The sequence below is a fragment of the Giraffa tippelskirchi genome, chromosome 11, assembly GCF_054371585.1.
Source record: "Giraffa tippelskirchi isolate mGirTip1 chromosome 11, T2T-mGirTip1v1.2.pri, whole genome shotgun sequence".
Classification (NCBI taxonomy): domain Eukaryota; kingdom Metazoa; phylum Chordata; class Mammalia; order Artiodactyla; family Giraffidae; genus Giraffa; species Giraffa tippelskirchi.
Genome location: NC_137285.1, coordinates 11,024,765 through 11,044,643, shown reverse-complemented (window position 1 = coordinate 11,044,643; position 19,879 = coordinate 11,024,765). Strand labels below are relative to the sequence as shown.

The 19,879-nt window shown below is 46.4% G+C and overlaps 1 protein-coding gene across 28 annotated transcripts in view; it reads right to left on the bottom strand.

Annotated features, from left to right (window-relative positions):
* The window catches only part of RPH3A (rabphilin 3A), a 295,693-nt gene that overhangs the window by 103,114 nt on the left and 172,700 nt on the right, over positions 1-19,879 (bottom strand). For 20 of the 28 annotated variants that reach the window (XM_081546351.1, XM_081546349.1, XM_081546330.1 and 17 more), the window contains one exon: positions 4,620-4,740. The gene's annotated coding sequence lies outside the window, so the exon portion shown is untranslated. Of the gene's footprint in view, positions 1-4,619; positions 4,741-4,892; positions 5,148-6,258; positions 6,352-11,233; positions 11,305-12,824; positions 12,940-19,879 lie in introns of those variants that run through there. The other 8 variants (XM_081546344.1, XM_081546334.1, XM_081546339.1 and 5 more) reach the window with 4 other exon arrangements.

Here is a 19,879-nt window from a genome sequence, read left to right as displayed (position 1 = left end):
CCCCTCCTCGAAAAGATCACATTTTGTAGGCAGTCGCTTACTTTATCTAAGTCCCAAAGGGATTATGTCTTTGTCACTATTATTTTTTTGCCAACGCCCACCATGGTGCCAGGCATACTGTAAGTACTCAATAAATGTATGACATATGGATAAACATCAGCTAACTCTTTGACAGGAGAGAAAGGCCAGTTCTTTGCCTGTAGCAGATCTGAGATGAAAGCCAACCTTTTTTAAACTCTTCACCAATGACTCATCATAATGAACCAACGCTAACTAAGGACCTACTGCATGCAGGTCACTGGCTGGACCATAGGCTAAAGGCATCTCTCCAAATTGACCAGTTCACTAGTCAATCAAGGATTCATTCATTCATTTATTCACTCATGCAAGTCATTGCTGAGCACCTGCCATGCTAACTCTGACTCTAAAAAGGAAGAGGGCACAGCCTTGGCCCTAAGGATCTTGCCTTGTAGCATCTTGGGAGCTGCATGTAGGGACACCCACCGTGGCAGGGAAAGCACCAAGGCAGGGAAGGGAGGGAAAGCTCAAGTCTCCTAGGAAAAATCCTTGGGCTCCAAGCTGGTGAGTAGAGATGATTCAGCAAAAGCCTCCTAAGGATTTGGAGGAACAAAAGACACAGCGTAGTCAGGAGGGCTTCTCCTCCTGAATGCTCTCCTCCAGGGCCTGCCCACCACACTCACGACTGCCCTGCTTCCTTGGGGCCTCACAGGCTTAAAGAAAGGTGGTCATTATGCCCATTTCATGGGTGAATAAACTGAGGTCCACCTCCCCTCCCCCCGCAACTGCACAAAGACCACGTACTGAGTAAGTGGGACTGGAAGTCCCCTATCTCCATGCCATGTCCTCTCTCTCTGGGTCCCAGAGCTGTATGCCTGGCACAAAGGAGTCACCTTTCTCTATCTAACTCAGTCTTATTTAGGTCAGGGGTGACTTCACTGTTACCATCACCAACAGCATCCCCATCACTCAAATTTATTGGATACTTACTCCTTGCCAGGCTCAGTGAGAAGAAGTTTGCAAACATTAACTCAAAATACTCACAGTTCCTTTACTATCCTCACTTTAAAGATGGAGAAACTGAAGCCCAGAGAAGTGACATGACATAACCAGAAGTGCTAGAACCGGGATTTAAACTCAGGAGATCTATTTCCAGAGCCTATGCTCTTTACCACCACACTGTGCTCCCTTCCTGCACCTGAGGAAAATGAGGCTCAGAGAGGTTTAGGGTCTCGCCTGAAGTCACACAGCAAGCAAACATTGGAGCCAGGATTCAAACTCAGGTCTGGTTGCTCCCAGCATCCCACACTGCAGCCCCTAGAGGCTAAAAAGGATGGCTAAAGAAACAGACCGAGTGGGGAACAGGAAGGAGAGGGGGCTATTTTTGTGGTACCTCCTTCACTCTCCTAGCACATCAAGGATCTCCATCCTGGGTGGCAGCTGAATAATTTAAGCTCATCACTCCAGCCCACCACTACTGGGTCCCGGATTTATTTTTATCTCAGGTTACAGCCACAGTGCTTAACAGAAATAAACCATGCTGTTCGCTTCTCATCGTCTTTACATCAACTCCTGATTTGTCTGCATTCATGACTAGCTCTCAACTTGAAGGGGATAAAGAGCAGAAGATAAGCCCATATGTCATGGTGGTTTTTATTAGAAAGTGTCAGATTCTCTACGACCCACAAAGAGACAGAGAGAGAGGGTTAAATAAAGAGTAAATATCACAGCCTACAAATAGATCCCCAGAGCAGCCACTCTGACCAGACCCACAGCATTAGATAGGCAGCCAGGATGTGTACAGGCAGCAAGAAAACAAAAAGCACAGCAAACCAGGGAGACTGACCTCCCAGACCACTGCTTCGGACTGCAGAATCTCTGGCCACTGCCTCCCTCTCACCACTGAGAAAGGAAACATCCGCATTTGTCCCCACAGCTATGCTTCCTGATCACCTCACAGGACAGAAAATTGGAAAGGAGCTGCTGAAGGTCCTCCCCCTGGACCCCGGTTGGGTCAGGGGAGTGGCGGCTGCTGGAGCCAGGAATGAAGGCAGGATGCCTTGTCTTTGTATGTTGGCTGTGCATGATTCACTGTGTGGTCTTGGGCAAGCTGGTTGCCTTTCCTGGCCCCCCTGAAGACTAGATCAGAGGTTCTGAACTCGAGGTGCTCAGGTGGGCTATAGGGTATAGGCATCTTTCCAGAGTGGAGGTTCTCAAAGGAATCCTTGGTGTCTTTCTGGGATAAGTCTCTAGAGGGCTTTCAAGTGCTGCCAGATCTGCATGTCTATGCAACTGAAGCCACAAACCAATAAGACCCCTCTCCAGCTGAGCACAGGATTCTAGGAACCTAGCAAAGTTCTCACAAGAGCCAGTCTTCTTCCTGATTCACCCAAACAAAACCTGCTCAACACATCTGATAAACTCCCAAACACAGGGTTAACCCTTCCTAGAAGCATGAGTGTGCACACACACAAATATACATACTCAATACTCATCACACAGTTATAGAGCCTCGGAGATGGAAGCGGCCTTGGGGTCACCTAGACAAGCTACTTCATAGCACAGATGGGGAAACTGAGGCCCAGAAAGGGGAGGCAGACAGAGCTGGGGCTAGGACCCAGGTCTCCTGATCCAACTTCAAAGCTCTTTCCAGAAGCTTCTGTTTCTCTTATGCTGGTGCACCACAATGCACCAATTCAAATGTGATGAGGGAGGAGGGAGAGCAGCCTCTTGGATCTTAACCACCCCCAAGGAAGTAAGGATGGGAGGCAGTGAGTAGATGTTCGAAAAGCACCCATGGGTGGATGGCCCAGTCCCAGCTTACCTCAGGTGGGCTGGCCTGCCCTGCATGGCTGAACCAATGGTTATCATATGTATGTGTAACTGAATCACTTTGCTATACCCCTGAAACTAATGCAACACTGCAAATCAACTCTGGTTTTATATATATATATATATATACACACACATACACTCCTACACTGGTTATATTGCATTGGATGGTTATATGGCCCCAGCCCCCTAAACCTCCCTGTAATCCAGCAATTAAAGAGTTAACACTCAGCATAGCAGGAGACCCCTGAGATCCCCTACTCCAGGGCCCCAGCGGTGGTCCAATCTGACCAGTTAGTGCCAAAGTTCAAAATTTTAAATATCACCCATAGGCTGATCTGTGGCTCATTTGAATCAAATTTCCCCACATTCATCATTCACACTTAGGTTTCCCAAGGAGAAGACAAAGGCAACTTCCTCCCCAAGGTCACCCAGCAAGAAAAACCTGGGATTTTGAGGACCAACTCTTTGGTACTAACCACCACGCATCCCTTCCCGCTGCCTCACATGTCATGTCCTGCCTGAGCAGTCACATACTTTGGGATTTTGGTGTCCCCACTTGGCTCTGGGGATGGAGAAAGTGACTGAGTGGGCCCTGCTTACGCTTTCCAGTCTTGGGGGCTGATGTTTTATTCCTCCCACCTCCAAGAACAAGAACTGGAAGAGGAAATCCTCAGGGACGGGGTGGCCCCTGAGATAATAGTGAAGATGCTAAAAATAAAGACATTCATTTCCAGAAAGGTAGATATAATCAAACCAGGAAGCAAAGCAAATCCCCTTTTGATGGGTCACAGATTAGCAGCAAAGGCATTTAAAATTAAATGTGAGTTTTGGATTCAGTTACAAGGGACCTCCCCCTCCCACTCACTAACAGGTTGGTGAGGCTGATCCCATCAGAATAAAGAAACTAGAGCAGGATATGGTCTGTCCTGGAACAAATCTGAAGCTGGAGCCTAGAACCCTTCCCAAGAAGCCAAACAAACCTTATTCCCTCCATTCTCTACTCTGAGACAGGCTCAAGGATGAAATCCCCTGGGCTTGGTGCACCCTCTGTGTAATCACTTATAGGTTATACCACCTGTGAAAATAAAACCTTGTCTGCTCAGCAGACAGCTGGCTGCTCCCCTCTGACCTGCCTGACCACTCATTCCAAGAAAAATGTGATCCTTTCATGTCTCCCAGATCTCTCATCTCAGGAAACTGTGAACAGGCAAGCTTGCACAAAATCACCACAATTAAATTACTCTGCTGTCCCTGGAAGATGGTACAATCTGCACCCAGTTCTAAGCAAGCTTTACTTGGCATGCCTAGGTTACCCTAGGCAAGGGTTAACCATCCAGCCATAAGTGATCCTGTCTCATCCAGAGTCAAGGTGCCCACCCACTAGATCAGAATACCCAGAGACTATCCATGCCAGGCTGGCCAGTCCCAAAAAGGGTTAATTCACTCAGAGAACTGCTGGCTACTTTCAAAAGCTTCTGTTGCAAGGGAGAGGACAAATTGGGCAGAAGCCACAATTCTGATTGCATTGCCTAAAACATGAGCATATTTTACCCCCACCCTGGGCAGTGAGCCGAAATCTCATTTGGCTTTGGGGTGCCACTTAGGCAACCAAACACTGCAGAATGTGGGCAAATAAACATGGTCATTCCTCAACACCCTTTCCCTCCCACCTACCTTCTATCCCACCAGGTCATGTACACACCTCGTTGCAACTGGGACTCCAAAACCCCTAGCCCATTTACACAATTGAGAAGAATATCACTTACCAAGACACCAGAGGATTGCAGGGGGAATGGGCAAGTCAAATTCTTGCCAACTCCTCTTTTCCCTGATGGGTGGGAAGATGCTAACTCCGGATGACTTGGTTTGAAAGCTCAGCGGAGGTGCCTGAAAGAAAATTGTTCATTTCACTTTCCTACTCTTCCCAAAATAAAATCAAAGCAACTGCACGCGTGAGCACACACACACACACACACACACACACAAACACACAGAGTAACTATCCCTAAATCATGCAGGTCCAAGATAAAAAGAAATACCGCTGCCGGAAGAGGAGAAAACTCAGACTAGTCAGTCGACAAGGTAAAGACAGTGGCTCCCTCAGCCTGCTCTCCACATGGATGAAGGTTTTCGCTCTGTGAATCTCTCTTTCTCTCTCTGTCCTCTCTCCCTTTCTGTCTCTTTCTCTTTCTCTCTGTCGTCCGCGTAGGCAACTCTGGGGCTGCTGGCAGTAGACGAATCAATTGCTTCCCCGGTGCGGGAATCAGTGGCGGCTGCCACCACTGCTGCAAAACCTGGTGTGAGCAAGGGAGGGGGCAGCAGTTTCCCGGCGCAGAAGGAGCTAAGCCTGCCTTCCCCCCGCCGTGATTTATGTGTGAGGTGCCTTGAGAAAGAGGGATGGGAGCCCAGGAGGTGAGATTGGGCGCACCAGGGATTTTAGCTGGTGGAAATGGCAATCGGGAGACTGGCGATGAGCACCGCGGACAGCGCTAAAATGCGGCGGCGGAGGGGATGGGCGGGAAGCGCACCCTCAGGCTGCGAAGTTAAGTAATTGGATGGTTACAGCAGAAAAGGGGGAGAGTCCAGGGGAGGTCGGGGGGGGGGGGCGGAGAACGGGACTTCTCGACATCACACAGTGAAGTCAGTGACAGCCTACCTACCACACACTTGTTCTAATCTTGTCGTTCACTCTCGGAGCAAAGAAGCTGTAACTTTACAGCCCTTTTCCCACATATGCCCCCAGACCTTCACTCCTCGCTCAGAAAAGAGTTTGACCCCAGCGCTGGAGCCTCCAAGTGGCTCCTTCCACCAAATCAGCCTAGCTGACCTGTCCTCACCCACGTTGCTGCAGATTTCTGAACTATACCTCAGGTGCCTTGAAAACCAGGGCAGGAAGATGAGGCTTAGCAAATGGAAATTTCTATGGGGCAGGATGGCTTAGTTGAATAAGCGCTTGACAGGTTTCTGGAACCAAGTCGAGCCCCCATATAACCTTGGAAAAGTCACTTAACATCTCCAAGTCTTATCTGCATAAAATGATCATATGACTACGTGATCTTCCTAAAGATAGGAAGCAAGAAGTTAAAAAGCAACAAAAAGAACACCCAAGTTGTGGGCTGCTATAACCCCATGATCCATAATGTGTCCTGTGATTCAAATGCCTTGACAGAAGGAGAAAGGAATTGGCAGCCAATCCAGAATGGTATATGCCAGGCTCACTTTTCAGTTCACGGTTTTGAGTGGGATGAAGCTGGGAGATTATAGAAGGTCTAAATCAGACAACTGAGCCATGGTCAAAGACCTAAACCTCAAAGACCCAGATTCATCTTCTGAAGTGAAATCACTATACAGACAAGAAAATAAAATCATTAAAAGGAGAAATACATAAAGAGAAATTGAGTGGACTTCCCTGATAGTACAATGGATAAGAATCTGCCTGTCAATGTAGGGGACACGGGTTCAATCCCTGGTCCAGGAAGATTCCACATGCTGTGGGGCAACTAAGCCCATGCATCACAATTACCGAAGCCCATGTGCAGAGCCTGTGTGATGCAACAAGAGTCTACTGCAATGAGAAGCCCACACACCACAACTGAAGAGTAGCCCCCTCTCTCTACAACTAGAGAAAGCCCATGTGCAGCAAAGAAGACCCAGCACAGCCAAAAAAATTAAAATAGATAATTTTTTTTAAAAAAGAAAGAAGTTGATTCCCATGGCTTCCAACATTCCAGATCTCATTGGGTCTTATTCCTGCTTGTTGGGAGGAAAGGACAGGAAATCTCAAATAGACCAGGATCTGTTTAGAACTTCTCAGAAAAGTGAATTCGAACCCTCTTTACTGGAGACCCTACTCTAGACAGTCCCACTGAGAGGGCCCAGAGTGAGCTACCACATTCCTCACCTAATCTCCTCCTTGAAAAGTAGGGCTTAAAACATCAGGATCTTAGAGACCATTTAGAGCTTCACGTTATTGATCATGATGATGGTGATGATGGTGGTGGTAGTGATGATAATGGCTGCTGTCATTCATTGAGAACCAACTACACACAAGCCCTTTGGCTAAGGACTTTACACGTGTCATTTCCTTGAATCTTTACCATGACCTTTTGAGGGAACTATTATTATCCCCACTTTACAGATGAGGAAACCAAGACTCAAGAAGTTAAGTCTCTTGCATAATGTTACACCAGAAATGTCAAGACGTAGGATTGAAATCCAGGGTTGTATAATTCCAAAGCCCATGCTTCGGGATGCCTCTCTCTGTCAAGTCCAAATGCATTGTACAATTCTTTGGCAGGACTTTATTGAATCTTTTCTAGAAAGATCTTATGACACAGGTTTAATGCCCTCATTTTGCACATGGAGAAACTGAGGACCAGAGAGGGACAGTGACTTACCCATAGCCCAAAAAGATAGAAAGTAGCAGAGTTGAGTCTGGACCTTAGGCCTTTCAGATGCCAAGGCCTGTGTTCCAGCGTCTAGAACAGTATCAGGTACATATCTCAGTAGACATCCGAAGACTGATTCAAGAAACCCACATAGGATGCTGATGGTGGAATCAGAATCCAATTAATTCCCAGGTCTTTTGGCTCCCAGTTCCAAGGAATGTCTACCCACCTCCCCCACCTCACAGCTTCCCTGGCATTAGGCACATGTTCTGGGAAGGTCTGTTATGAATTCAGACCACCCTTAGGGAATGAAAATAGCTACCACCTGCTAAATGTCTAGACATCTGCCACCTGTATTAAGCACTTTACGGTTGCTAACTCCAATGTTCATAACTACGAGGTGGGTGCTATTATTGCCCCATTTCCAGTTGATGAGACTGAGACTCAGGTGAAGTAAAGCCCCGAAGCTCACACAGCCAAGAAGTGGCACAGGCAGAGATGCAAATCTTGGGTCTGTCTGATTCCAGGGCCTCTGTTTTTGCTATCCTGCTAGTTTTTTCTCAAACTGGCCCCCTCTCAAGAGGCCCCTGTTAGAGTATAAGTGAGGCCTAAGTTCCACCACCCTCCTCCACCCCTGCTTTCAACCTGAGCAGTCGCACTTTTAAATGTTTTGCATACTGGTCATCTGCCCAAGCCTTCATTGGAAGAGAGCTTTGCAGTAAACTTAAAAGATAATAATATGGTTGAAACCAGAGCTCTGCACCTTCCCCGGTGACCATGCCATCTAGGAACCAGCTCTGCCTTCTCAGATTTTGCCTCCAACCTCCCTACCTCCCTGCTCACCATCTTCAAATCCCTCTTCCATTCTGAGAGCTTCTGGAGAACTCTTCATTCAGAGAACCAGCTGCGGCTATAAGCTCAAGGCTAACTAAGCCCAGTCAGGCTCTGATCCTCTCGAGGATGGAGCACTGCAAAGGGATTTCTCAGGGCCCTGGATTCAGCAAGCTGTCCTGTCCTGTCCTTGTGCTGCTGAGGCCAGAGGCAGTCCATTAAGACTCTCCATCACCTCCAGAATAGACAAACAGTGGTGATGGTGGTGCAACTATAACGAGAGCTACCCACTGTGTGCTGGGTGACTAGTATGACCATGCTGTTATGCCATCCTCACAACAATCCTATGTGTTAAGGTGGTAATTGTTTTATTTCCATTTTAAAAAATGAGAAAACTGAGACTCAGTTGCCTAAAACAACTAGCCCTTTAGTTCATAAATGGTACCACTAGGATTTGGACCGAGGTTTATAACTATTATGCTATATGACATCCTAGTTAAAATTGCTGCTTCCATTTTTTACGTGCGTGTGATTCACCAGCTGACATGTTTTATCACCTCAGCAATATTCATGACTTTTAACAGTGAAATGAGATTGTCCTGCATTATCTGTCCATCTTAGAGATGAAGAAATTGGACACAGAGAGCCCAGGTGATGGGTCTAAGGTAAGACAGCTAGAAAGAGATAGGAAGGGCAGGGTGTGAATCTGAACAGTCAGTCTCAGGGGCCACGTGCTCTTTTGTCTCCCGGAGAAATGGTGCTGAGTTTGCCCAGAAAGAGCAAGTGTTCCCATTTCACTTGGCAAGTGGGACAGAACAACGGCCCTCTAAGATGTCCACGTGCTAATCCTCAGAAGTGGTGAACATGTTACCGGATGTAGCAAACGGCACTTAGCAGGTATGATTAAGGATCTTGAGATAAAGAGATTACCCTGAGTTATCTGGGTGAACCCGGTGTAATCACTATGGTGTTATAAGGGGAAAAGGAGGCAGGAGGATCAGAGAGGAGAGGTGATAATGGAGTAGAGGGTTGAGAGAGATGGGGAGAGAGAGGGAGATGAGGGAGAGGGAAGAAGGAGATGGAGAGAGAAATAAAGAGAAACAGAGGGAGGGAGGGAGGAAGAGAGAGAGAGCTGTGTTATTGGTCCTAAAGATGGAGGCTGCTGCTGCTGCTGCTAAGTTGCTTCAGTCGTGTCCGACTCTGTGTGACCCCATGGACGGCAGCCCACCAGCCTCCTCTGTCCACGGGATTCTCCAGGCAAGAATACTGGAGTGGGTTGCCATTTCCTTCTCCAGAAGATGGAGGAAGGGGCCACAAAGCAAGGTATGAGGGAAGCCTCTAGAAGCTAGAAAAGGCAAGGAAACAGATTCTCCATGAGAGCTTCCAAACGGAGCACAGCCCTGCCAACACCTTGATTTTAGCACTCTGACCTCCAAAACTGTAAGACAATAAATCCGTGTTGTTTTAAGCCACCAAGTTTATTGATATTTGTTACAGCAGCCATAGGAAACCCATACAGCAAGTTTGCTGGAGGACCCTACAATGAGAAACCCATGGCAAATCAGCCTCAGGAATCACAACTGAGCCCCATCTTGGCCAGAGGACCCAGGGCTTCAGTCCTATCACTGCCTGTTCTAAACAATACAGTGTACATGCGTGTGCAGGTGTGCATGTGCACATATGCCTGTAAACGAGTGTACACAGAAGGAGGTCCTGCAAGAGAGAAGATTCATGCTCAAGCCTCAGCCCAACCGTCAAGCTCTGTCGCTGGATGGCACTGGCAAGGCACGACATGCTTTATTCACTCCCTCCTTCTCTTTCTTTAAGAGCCTCCAGGGAAATGCTATCATCGGGAACACAAAAGAGAAGAAATGTCACAGGGCAGCTTTCCAGGAGCACAACTCATCACAGGGGATAAGTCAAAGACAAAACAAGTAGATGGAGCAGAGAGACAAGTGAGCAAGAAAAAGAGAAAGAGCTAAAGAGGGAGAGAGAATTGCTGGGTTCCTCTCACAGTTGCTTTGTGCCCTGGGAGATCCTGTCCCACCAGAAAAGGGACAAATCTTAGGAAAGACCATTAGTCCCCTTAGGAGAAAATATGGCTAAGTACAGGAGAGATGCTGCAGGACTTGACAAAATAAGCTTTTAAAACAAATCAACAAGTATTACTTATTAACCAGTCGATTTGGTGTTATCAGGCAAGGCACTTCTAGGGGAAAGAAACTTGGACTTTCCTTCTGGTGCTATGAGCTTGATCCTGGACTCCCCCCACTCACCAGCTGTGTGACCCTGGGTAGGTCACTTGAACGTTCTGAACCTCAGTTTCACCAACTGTAAAATGGGACTGCAAGACCCTTCCCACCTACCTGCAAATGTGGCTAGGACATTTCATTGAGCTAATGAACGTGGATGAGTGTTATATACTCTAAAAAAAATAGCAGTTACTATTTATTAAGCACCTACTATGTGCTGGGTGCTTAACTAGGCTCATTTTTTCCTCAAGGAGTGCAGTTAAACATCCAGTCTCAAACTACTACTGGTGCTGGAGGAAGGAGCATCAGCAGAGACAGTATAATGAAACGGTTAAAAGGCCAGGTTTTAGGGTAAAGCTAGCTCGGTTCCAATCTGGCTTTACCACATACAAACTGTGTGGCCTGGACGAAGTTACTCAACCTCTCCATGTCTCAGTGCTCCCATGAGTAAGGTGGAGATTGTAACAGTATCTCTTCATATGGCTGTCAGTAACTAATGTATGTAAACCCCTTAGCTTTCCTGGCATATAGAAAACCCCGTGTGTATCATCTTTGCTTATTATTGTTACTACAGTGATGATGATTATTGTTGAAGAGAGGCGTTTTCCAAAGGGCGATACATGCTGTGCTGAGGTGAAAAGGGTGATGTTAGGTGGCCTATAGACACTTTTTTTTTTTTAAGGTTTAAATGTTATTTATTTATTTTAAAGTGCATCAGAAAAAATATTGTATTTCCATTTCCAGTAGTGACATAATGTTTTCTTCTATGCAAGTATACTTAAGTTGATGCAATGTAAGGCAAAAATAGGTTTGATTTTCTCTTTTATTTCCAGCACTTCAGTAGCATTATCTGCCCTGAATCCATCCTCTAGGTATGCTAGATTTACCTAACTGCCCTGCCCCCAATACCTTTAGCAACTGCATCTCTCGTGGGTGGGGGTGAGGAGTCCCAGTTACTCCAGGAAATCCAGAAGCATGGTCTAATGACAAGAAAATAAAGAAAGAATAGAGAATCTTTGCACTCCCAGGCCCCCTCCAGAGTATGCTCCTAGTCTATAACAAATCACTTCAGTCGCTCAGTTGTGTCCGACTCTTTGTGACCCCATGGACCCCAGCACTCCAGGCTTCCCTGTTCATCACCAACTCCCAGAGCCTGCTCAAACTCATGTCCGTCGAGTTGGTGAAGCCACCCAGCCATCTCATCTTCTGTCGTTCCCTTCTCATCCTGCCTATAACAAATAAATAACACTTACTGAAGACTAACCATATGTTAGTCCATCATATGAGCTCCTGAAATACAGCCTACTCCCTGGGTCCAGCATACATTATAACCCATTCTCCCATCAGACTGGATGCTTCAAGAATACAATTCAGTCTTGAGTGTCTCTAAGTTCTCAGGGCCCAGACCACTTTGATATTTTGTCAGTTCTGCATGTGGACTTCCCAGGTGACACTAGTCGTAAAGAACCCAGCTGCCAGTGCAGAAGACATAAGAGATGCAGGTTTGATTCCTGGGTTGGGAAGATCCCCTGGAGAAAGGAATGGCAACCCATTACAGTATTCTTGCCTGGAGAATCCTCATGGACAGAGGAGCCTGGCTTAGAACACGTGCAGTGTTGAATAAGTGAGTTATTCTTAGAATGTTTAATATTTGTATCTTTTATTTTACTGAAATCTCAGAAAGAGGGTGTCTGACCACCTGAAATTGCATGTATAGTCATAAATGGGATATGACAGTAGTTTGTGGGATTCTGCAAGGGGCCTCATATCTTCAAGATACAGCTAGCTTTGAACGATTTTAGAAGGACTGGGGCTAGATCATCATCCAAGATGATCAATACCAGAATTGCTGGCTACAGGGAGAGAGCAGAACAAGCTAGGAGAGGCCAGGAAACTAGCCTGAGGAGTGAGATTTTAAGTTGGTTAAATTTGGACAAGAAGAGTTGAGTGAGGAAGAGCAGCTTGAGAAAGAAGTTCAGCTGTCCTGACGCCCACTAAGGCATGAGGCATGGAGGGGACTGACATTTGCTGGCAGAATCCACATTTTCACAAGAAGCTTTAAGCTCCGGGTTTGTTTGTTTGCTTTTGAAAGAATGAATCCATAATGGAGGGATCCCAGGCACTCTGACTGAAAGTGGGGAGTTCAGGAGAGGCAGAACTGTATCCCATTAGGTCTTTCAAAGCACACCTCCAAGAAGACCCTCTCAAACTCTGGTCTGGCTTTCCTCTTAAAATAAATAAACCAGATTCCTCACTTCTGCTGAGAACAGGTATCTGTCGGTATCTCCCATTCATCAGCCAGTATCAGGGAGGGAGCAAAGGGCAAGTTTGGGGTAGGAAATGGCAACCAACTCTAGTATTCTTGCCTGGAAAATCCCATGGACAGAGGAGCCTGGCAGGCTACAGTCCTCTAGACTCTACAGGCTAGAGTCAGACATGACTGAGCACACACACACTCAAAGGGAAAGTTGACTCCTCATGAAGTGACTTAGATACTCACCAAACACCAAGAAGAATGACTGCAAGGGAACTGGTCTTGGGTCCCACCTCTTCCACTCACTGGCTGTGTGACCTTGAGCAAGTCACTTCATCTCTCTGAGCCTTAGCATCCTTATCTGTAAAATGGGACAATACTAATACCTACAGCATATGTTTAAGGGAATAATTCAATGACATAAAATATGTGGCCTGATACAGTCTGTGGAGTGCCTGAAAGTGAAAGTGTTAGTTGCTCAGTTGTGTCCAACTCTGCGACCCCATGGACTGTGTAGCCCATCAGGCCCCTCTGTCCATGGAATTCTCCAGGCAAGAATACTGGACCGGGTTGCCATTTCCTTCTCCAGGGGATCTTCCCAACCCAGGGATCAAACCCAGGTCTCCTGTGTCTCCTGCGTTGCAGACTGATTCTTTACCACTGAGCCACCAAGGAAGCCCCTGGCACATAGCAAATGCTCAGCACATTAGTTGTTGCTATTGTTATTATTATCCAGATCTTATTTTTTGTTTTATCATTACCTTTTGCCAGATACTGGGGATACTGAAATGAGTAAGATTCTACTCTTCCATGCTACAGGCCAGCCGGAGAGATAGAAAAATGTCCCCCAAATTACAAAACAGTATATGACAAGCCAATAAAAGAGCCGCGAGATGCATACTACAGAGAGGACGCTTGTTTCTGTTGTGTGTGTGCGGTGGAAAGAGGTTGAACAAGGTTACCTCCGCAGGAGTCAAGGGAAGCGGATGGGGGGGAAGAGGGGCATGCCACGTGCTCCCAGTGCCCCCAAGCGTCCCTCCCTCCCCACTCCAGTACTTGCTCCAACATCTGGGAGCATCTCTCCTCCAAGGAAATTTCTCAAGATCACACTTATGTAATACTAACATGACACGACAGATATCCAGAAGGCTTGAAAAAGGAAAAGGCTGGTTCTCTCCAGCAATCCCATTTGGCCAAGCAGGCAAGGCAGTGAAAAGTGCTGTGGAAATGGTGAGAGGCCGTTTTTCAGGAAGCAGGCTGGTGATCAGATTAGCCGACTGTTACCCAGCAATGTACACTGACACAGCCTTCCTGGAGGGTGCTCTAGCACTAAAGTGTCCAAAATCTTAAAAATTATATGCACCTACCATTTTGACCCCTGAGAGTCTCTTAAGGAATTTAACCTAAAGAAACAAATAAATGAATGTGCAGAGATTACAGAGATGCTGAAGCCCCGATACTTTGGCCACCTGATGCAAAGAGCTGACTCCCTGGAAAAGACCCTGATGCTGGGAAAGATTGAGGGCAGGAGGAGAAGGGGATGACACAGGATGAGATGGTTGGATGGCATCATCGACTCAATGGACATGAGTTTGAGTAAACTCTGGGAGATGAAGGACAGAGAAGCTTGGCGTGCTGCAGTCCATGGGGTTGCAAAGAGGTTGACACAACTTAGTGACTGAACAACAACAGAGACTATCATCATGACAATGCTTATCATGATGACAAATTGGAAACAACCTAAGTATCCAACAGTAGGGGGGCTGTTTAAATAAACTGTGGTATACATGAGAAGAGGTGACTCATTGGGAAAGACTCTGATGCTGGGAAAGAGTGAAGGCAAAAGGAGAAGGGGGTGGTAGAAGATGAGATGGTTAGATAGCATCACTGACACAATGGACATGAATCTGAGCAAACTCTGGGAAGTAGTGGAGGACAGAAGGGCCTGGAGTGCTTGCAGTCCATAGGGTCACAAAAAGTTGGACAAAACTTAGCAACTGAACAACGGCAACAAAAATATTTCATACCGGGGAGGTGAAGCAGCCCCACACTGATAGTTTTGGTATAATCCCCAAAAGATACAATCTTTGTATTTTAAAAAAAAAAAAACAAAACATGCAAGGCACTTCTCTGGTAGTACAGTGGTTAAGACTCCATGCTCCCAATGCAAGGGGCACAGGTTCAATCCCTGGTCAGGGAAGTAGATCCCACATGCCACACAGCATGACTAAAAAATTTTTTTTAATTTTTAAAATGTACAAAATGGTATATATGGTTTGAAAGTGAAAGTCACTCAGTCACGCCTGACTCTTTGCAACCCCATGGACTATACAGTCCATGGACTTCTCCAGGCCAGAATACTGGAGTGGGTAGCTGTTTCCTTCTCTAGGGGAGCTTCCCAACCCAGGGATCGAACCCAGGTCTCCCACATTGCAGGCAGATTCTTTACCAGCTGAGCCACCAGGGAAGCTGAAGGATACTGGAGTAGGTAGCCTGTCCCTTCTCCAGTGGATCTTCCCAACTCAGGAATAGAACTGGGGTCTCCCGCATTGCAGGCAGATTCTTTACCAGCTGAGCCACCAGGGAAGCTGAAGGATACTGGAGTAGGTAGCCTGTCCCTTCTCCAGTGGATCTTCCCAACTCAGGAATAGAACTGGGGTCTCCTGCATTGCAGGCAGATTCTTTACCAACTGAGCTACCCCATTAATAACTACGGTTCCTGGGAAGACAGAAATGCTGGAAAGATCCTTCTATGTGCACCTTATATCCCTCCTTCAAAGTTCTGGCCAGTCATTCATTTACTCACTCAACAAACATGCAGAGAGCCAACTTGATTGCCAGATGCTAGGGATATAGAAGGATGCAAAAGTGTTACCATCCTTGCTTTTGCCAAGCTTACAGACTCAAAGGTCACTTCCTCCAGGGAGACCTCTCTGATAGTTCCTCTTTTCTGATCCCCAGTAATCACCTCCCCAGAATTTATGAAGGAGGATAATAGCAATTTCCTAAGATTTTAGCTAAGTTCTTTACTTGGAGGATATTGTTTAATGATTATAGCAACCCTGGAAAATAAGTCCTAGGATTGATCTCCCTTTTTTGGATGAGAAGACTGAGGCTCAAAGAAGCTAATATATTTGTTCAAACTCACACATTAGCAAGCAATCAAGCAGGGACTCAGCTCACTTCTGTCTGACATCAGAGCCCATGCTCTTAAGTACCATATTTGTGTTCAGCCAACACGGAAGACCCTGGAACTGCCCTCCCCAAGAGCCTTCCCCAGCTCCTCCCAACAAGGTTGGACTCTCCTTTTCTCTGTGCCCATTGCACATATCTGGCCACCATAATAGCCTGTCTCTTTCCATTGTGATCCCCAACATGGGGGAGACAGACATCTGACCAGCCTAAGTTTCAGGCTTAGTTATCATAATTAGAATTTGTCAGTGGTGAAAGGGATTCTGCAAGAAGCCCCATGTCTTCCAGATGCTGTTCTCTGTGGACAAGTTTAGAAGGACCTAGGCTAGATCATCATCACCTGGCAAGACCAAGGCCAGAATTTCTGGCTGCATCCAGATATCTGTTCCTTGAGGACAGGGGACTACATCTGTCTCATGTACCTAACAGGATAAATCCTAAATAAATAGCTGAATGAATGAATGATTGAAAGGGGGGCATCATTTTTGCCAGCCATTTATTTCCTACATAAAAGTTGTTTCTTCCTCTGGGCTGGATGCCAAAAGCTCACTGAGTCTTCCACCATCATCACTACGCTCAAGAAACTGCAAAGAAACTGAGCAGAAAGAAATACAGGCCACCCATCCACCCAGGGTCCCACATGGAGGAGGAGGCTTGGAGGAAAGAAGGGGAGTGATGGCTGTGGAGGAGGCCAGCTGCAAGTCTCCTGCCCCAGAGCTGATGCTTCTAAAGCTGCAGTCACATGGGACATTCCTGCTCACTCAGACGGCAAACCCAGGAACCTCATGCCAGCCCTTTCTAGCACAGGAAACTGAGAAAGAGAGAGAGAGCCACAGAGAAGATGAATCTGGCTGCATTTTGAAAATGCCTACTGGTTTTTAGGGGGAATCACGTAATTTCCAGAGGGCACTTTTCATAAGAATTTATGTGTCATTTTCAAGTCAACCTTGAGGGGCATCAAAGCACAAAATCATTTCTCCTCATCAGCCCATCTTGATATTGCTGCAATTCATTGCAGGGAAAGGGAGAGGTGATTCTGAGCCTCTCCATCCGCACCTGTAAAATGGGGGCAAGCTTATCTACCTTCCTAGATGTTTATAAGCACCACAGGAGTACGTCAAGGCTGTATATTGTCATTTAACTTATATGCAGAGTACATCATGAGAAACGCCGGGCTGGAAGAAACACAAGCTGGAATCAAGATTGCCGGGAGAAATATCAATAACCTCAGATATGCAGATGACACCACCCTTATGGCAGAAAGGGAAGAACTAAAGAGCCTCTTGATGAAAGTGAAAGAGGAGAGTGAAGAAGTTGGCTTAAAGCTCAACGTTCAGAAGACTAAGATCATGGCATCTGGTCCCATCACTTCATGGGAAATAGATGGGGAAACAGTGGAAACAGTGTCAGACTTTATTTTTCTGGGCTCCAAAATCACTGCTGATGGTGATTGCAGCCATGAAATTAAAAGACGCTTACTCCTTAGAAGGAAGGTTATGGCCAACCTAGATAGCATATTTAAAAGCAGAGACATTACTTTGCCAACCAAAGTCCGTCTAGTCAAGGCTATGGTTTTTCCAGTGGTCACGTATGGATGTGAGAGTTGGACGGTGAAGAAAGCTGAGCACCGAAGAATTGATGCTTTTGAACTGTGGTGTTGGAGAAGACTCTTGAGAGTCCCTTGGACTGCAAGGAGATCCAATCAATCCATCCTAAAGGAGATCAATCCTGGGTGTTCAATGGAAGGACTGATGTTGAAGCTGAAACTCCAATCCTTTGGCCACCTCATGCGAAGAGCTGACTTATTTGAAAAGACCCTGATGCTGGGAAAGATTGAGGGCAGGAGGAGAAGGGGACAACAGAGGATGAGATGGTTGGATGGCATCACCAACTCGATGGACATGGGTTTGGATAGACTCCAGGAGCTGGTGATGGACAGAGAGGCCTGGTGTGCTGCAATTCATGGGGTCGCAAAGAGTCAGACACAACTGAGCGACTGAACTGAACTGAACTGGGGGACTGAAACATATGAAAGAACCCATAAAAAAGCTCAGCAAACAGCAAGTGTTCAAAGAATGCCTGTTCAGTCTGAAAGCGGTAAAAATCACCACTAAACTTCAGTGTTGTGTGCTGCGTGTTTAGTCATTCAGTCGTGTCCAACTCTCTGAGACCCCGTGGACTATAGCCTGCCAGGCTCCTCTCTCCATGGGATTTTCCAGGCAAGAATACTGGAGTGGGTTGCCATTTCCTACTCCACAGGATCTTCCTGACCCAGGGATGGAACCCACATCTCTTGCATCTCTTGCATTGGCAGGCAAATTCTTTACCGCTTAGCGCCACCTGGGAAGCGAAACATTAGTGTTATTCCCTTTCAAATGTATGGAGATTTATTTTTGTAAATAAGTCTTTTTATTTTGCAATGATTTCAGATTTACAGAAGAACTGTGAGTGCCCACAAATCCTTCATGCATCTTTTACTAACGTTAACATCCTACATTTGTCAAAACTAAGAAATTAACATCGGTACAATACTAACTGACTTTTTATGGATTTTACCATGTCTTTTTTTGGTTGTTCTAGGATCCAACATTGCATTTAGTCATGTTATCTCTTAGTCTCCTTGTCCAAACTGTGAATTTCTCAGTCTTTCTTCTTCCATGACATAAACACCTGATGAGTACTGGTCAGATGTTTTGCATAACATCTCCCCAATCTGGGTTTGTTTGATGATTCTCATGATTAGACTGGAGTTATGAACTTCGAGGATCCCTTCTCATCACGTCCCATCAGGGGACATATGATATCAACATGACTATGTCTCTTTTTCAGACACAATCCTTAGACTTGCATACAACCCAAATCTTCTTGATCCAGTATTTCTAACTAACTAACCACGGCTCTGTGGCTTTGGATTTATCTAATCAGCACTGCCCATGGGACTGGGTGGGGGCAGAGTCACACAGCACAAAGAGGAAAATCAGAGAGGTGACAGGTTCTTTTAAGAGGCTATGTCAGTGTCCTAGGGTCACCGTAACAAATTACCACCAACTGGATGGCTAAAACAACAGATTTATTCTCTCACAGTTCTGAAGGCTAGAGGTCCTAACCAAGGTGCCAACAAGGCCATGCTGTCTCTTGAAGGCTGTAGAGAAGGACCTGTCCATGCCTCTCTCCTCCCTTCTGGTGGTTGCTGACAATCTTTGGCAATCCTTGGCTTGTAGCCGCATCACTCTGATTTCTACCTCTGTCACCACGTGGCCTTCTCCTGTCTGTCTCTTCTGTGGCTATGTCCTCATCTCTTCTTCTTACCAGGATACCGATCACATCAGATTTAGAGTCCACCCCATCCAGCATGGCCGGTCTTAACCTAGCTAATTCTATCTGCAAGGACTCTATTTCTAAATAAGGTTCCAGGTGGACATGAGTTTGGGGTATGCTGTTCAACAAGAGTGCAGAGAGGGGATGATAGGTAGGGAGGCAGGTCAGGATCTGAGTTCAGCTCTTCACTGACTAGTGGCTTGGACAAATCATGACCTCTGCTGTCTTACCTTCCCCATTAGTAAAATGGGAAAAGGTGATGACGATCATTATCTGTATCATGGCCATTAATTAAGCTAAGACCTATTATAGCACCTTTTAATCTATGATATACTTTACAAATATGAGTTATTATCTGTGACAGCCATGAGAACGTGCCTTACAAAGTTCCGGCTACAGGAAGCTTAATTGACTGAGGGCCCCAGCTGCTGTGCTCTCAAATCCATTGGTGCAAATGAGGCCACGCTTCCCATGGGCTGTTCCCAGCCAGTAACTGAACGCAGCAGGAATGCTAAAACAGGCCTAATCTGGGAGAGATGGGACTTCTCTGCCAGAGACTGTCAGGAGAGGACGCCTGACACCTTGCTGAGACTTTCTTGCAATGCCTGGGAGTCCAGGACACTCCTACTGAATCTTCCTTCTCTCTCCCCTTCACTCAGTCTGATGGCTCGCCAAGCCTTCCCAGCTCCCTTGCTATTTCTTCCCCCAGGTGTTTCCCCTAATTAAATCCTGCAGTATTTAATCCCATCTCAGTGTCTGCTTCCTGAAAGACCCAGACTGGCACATTATCC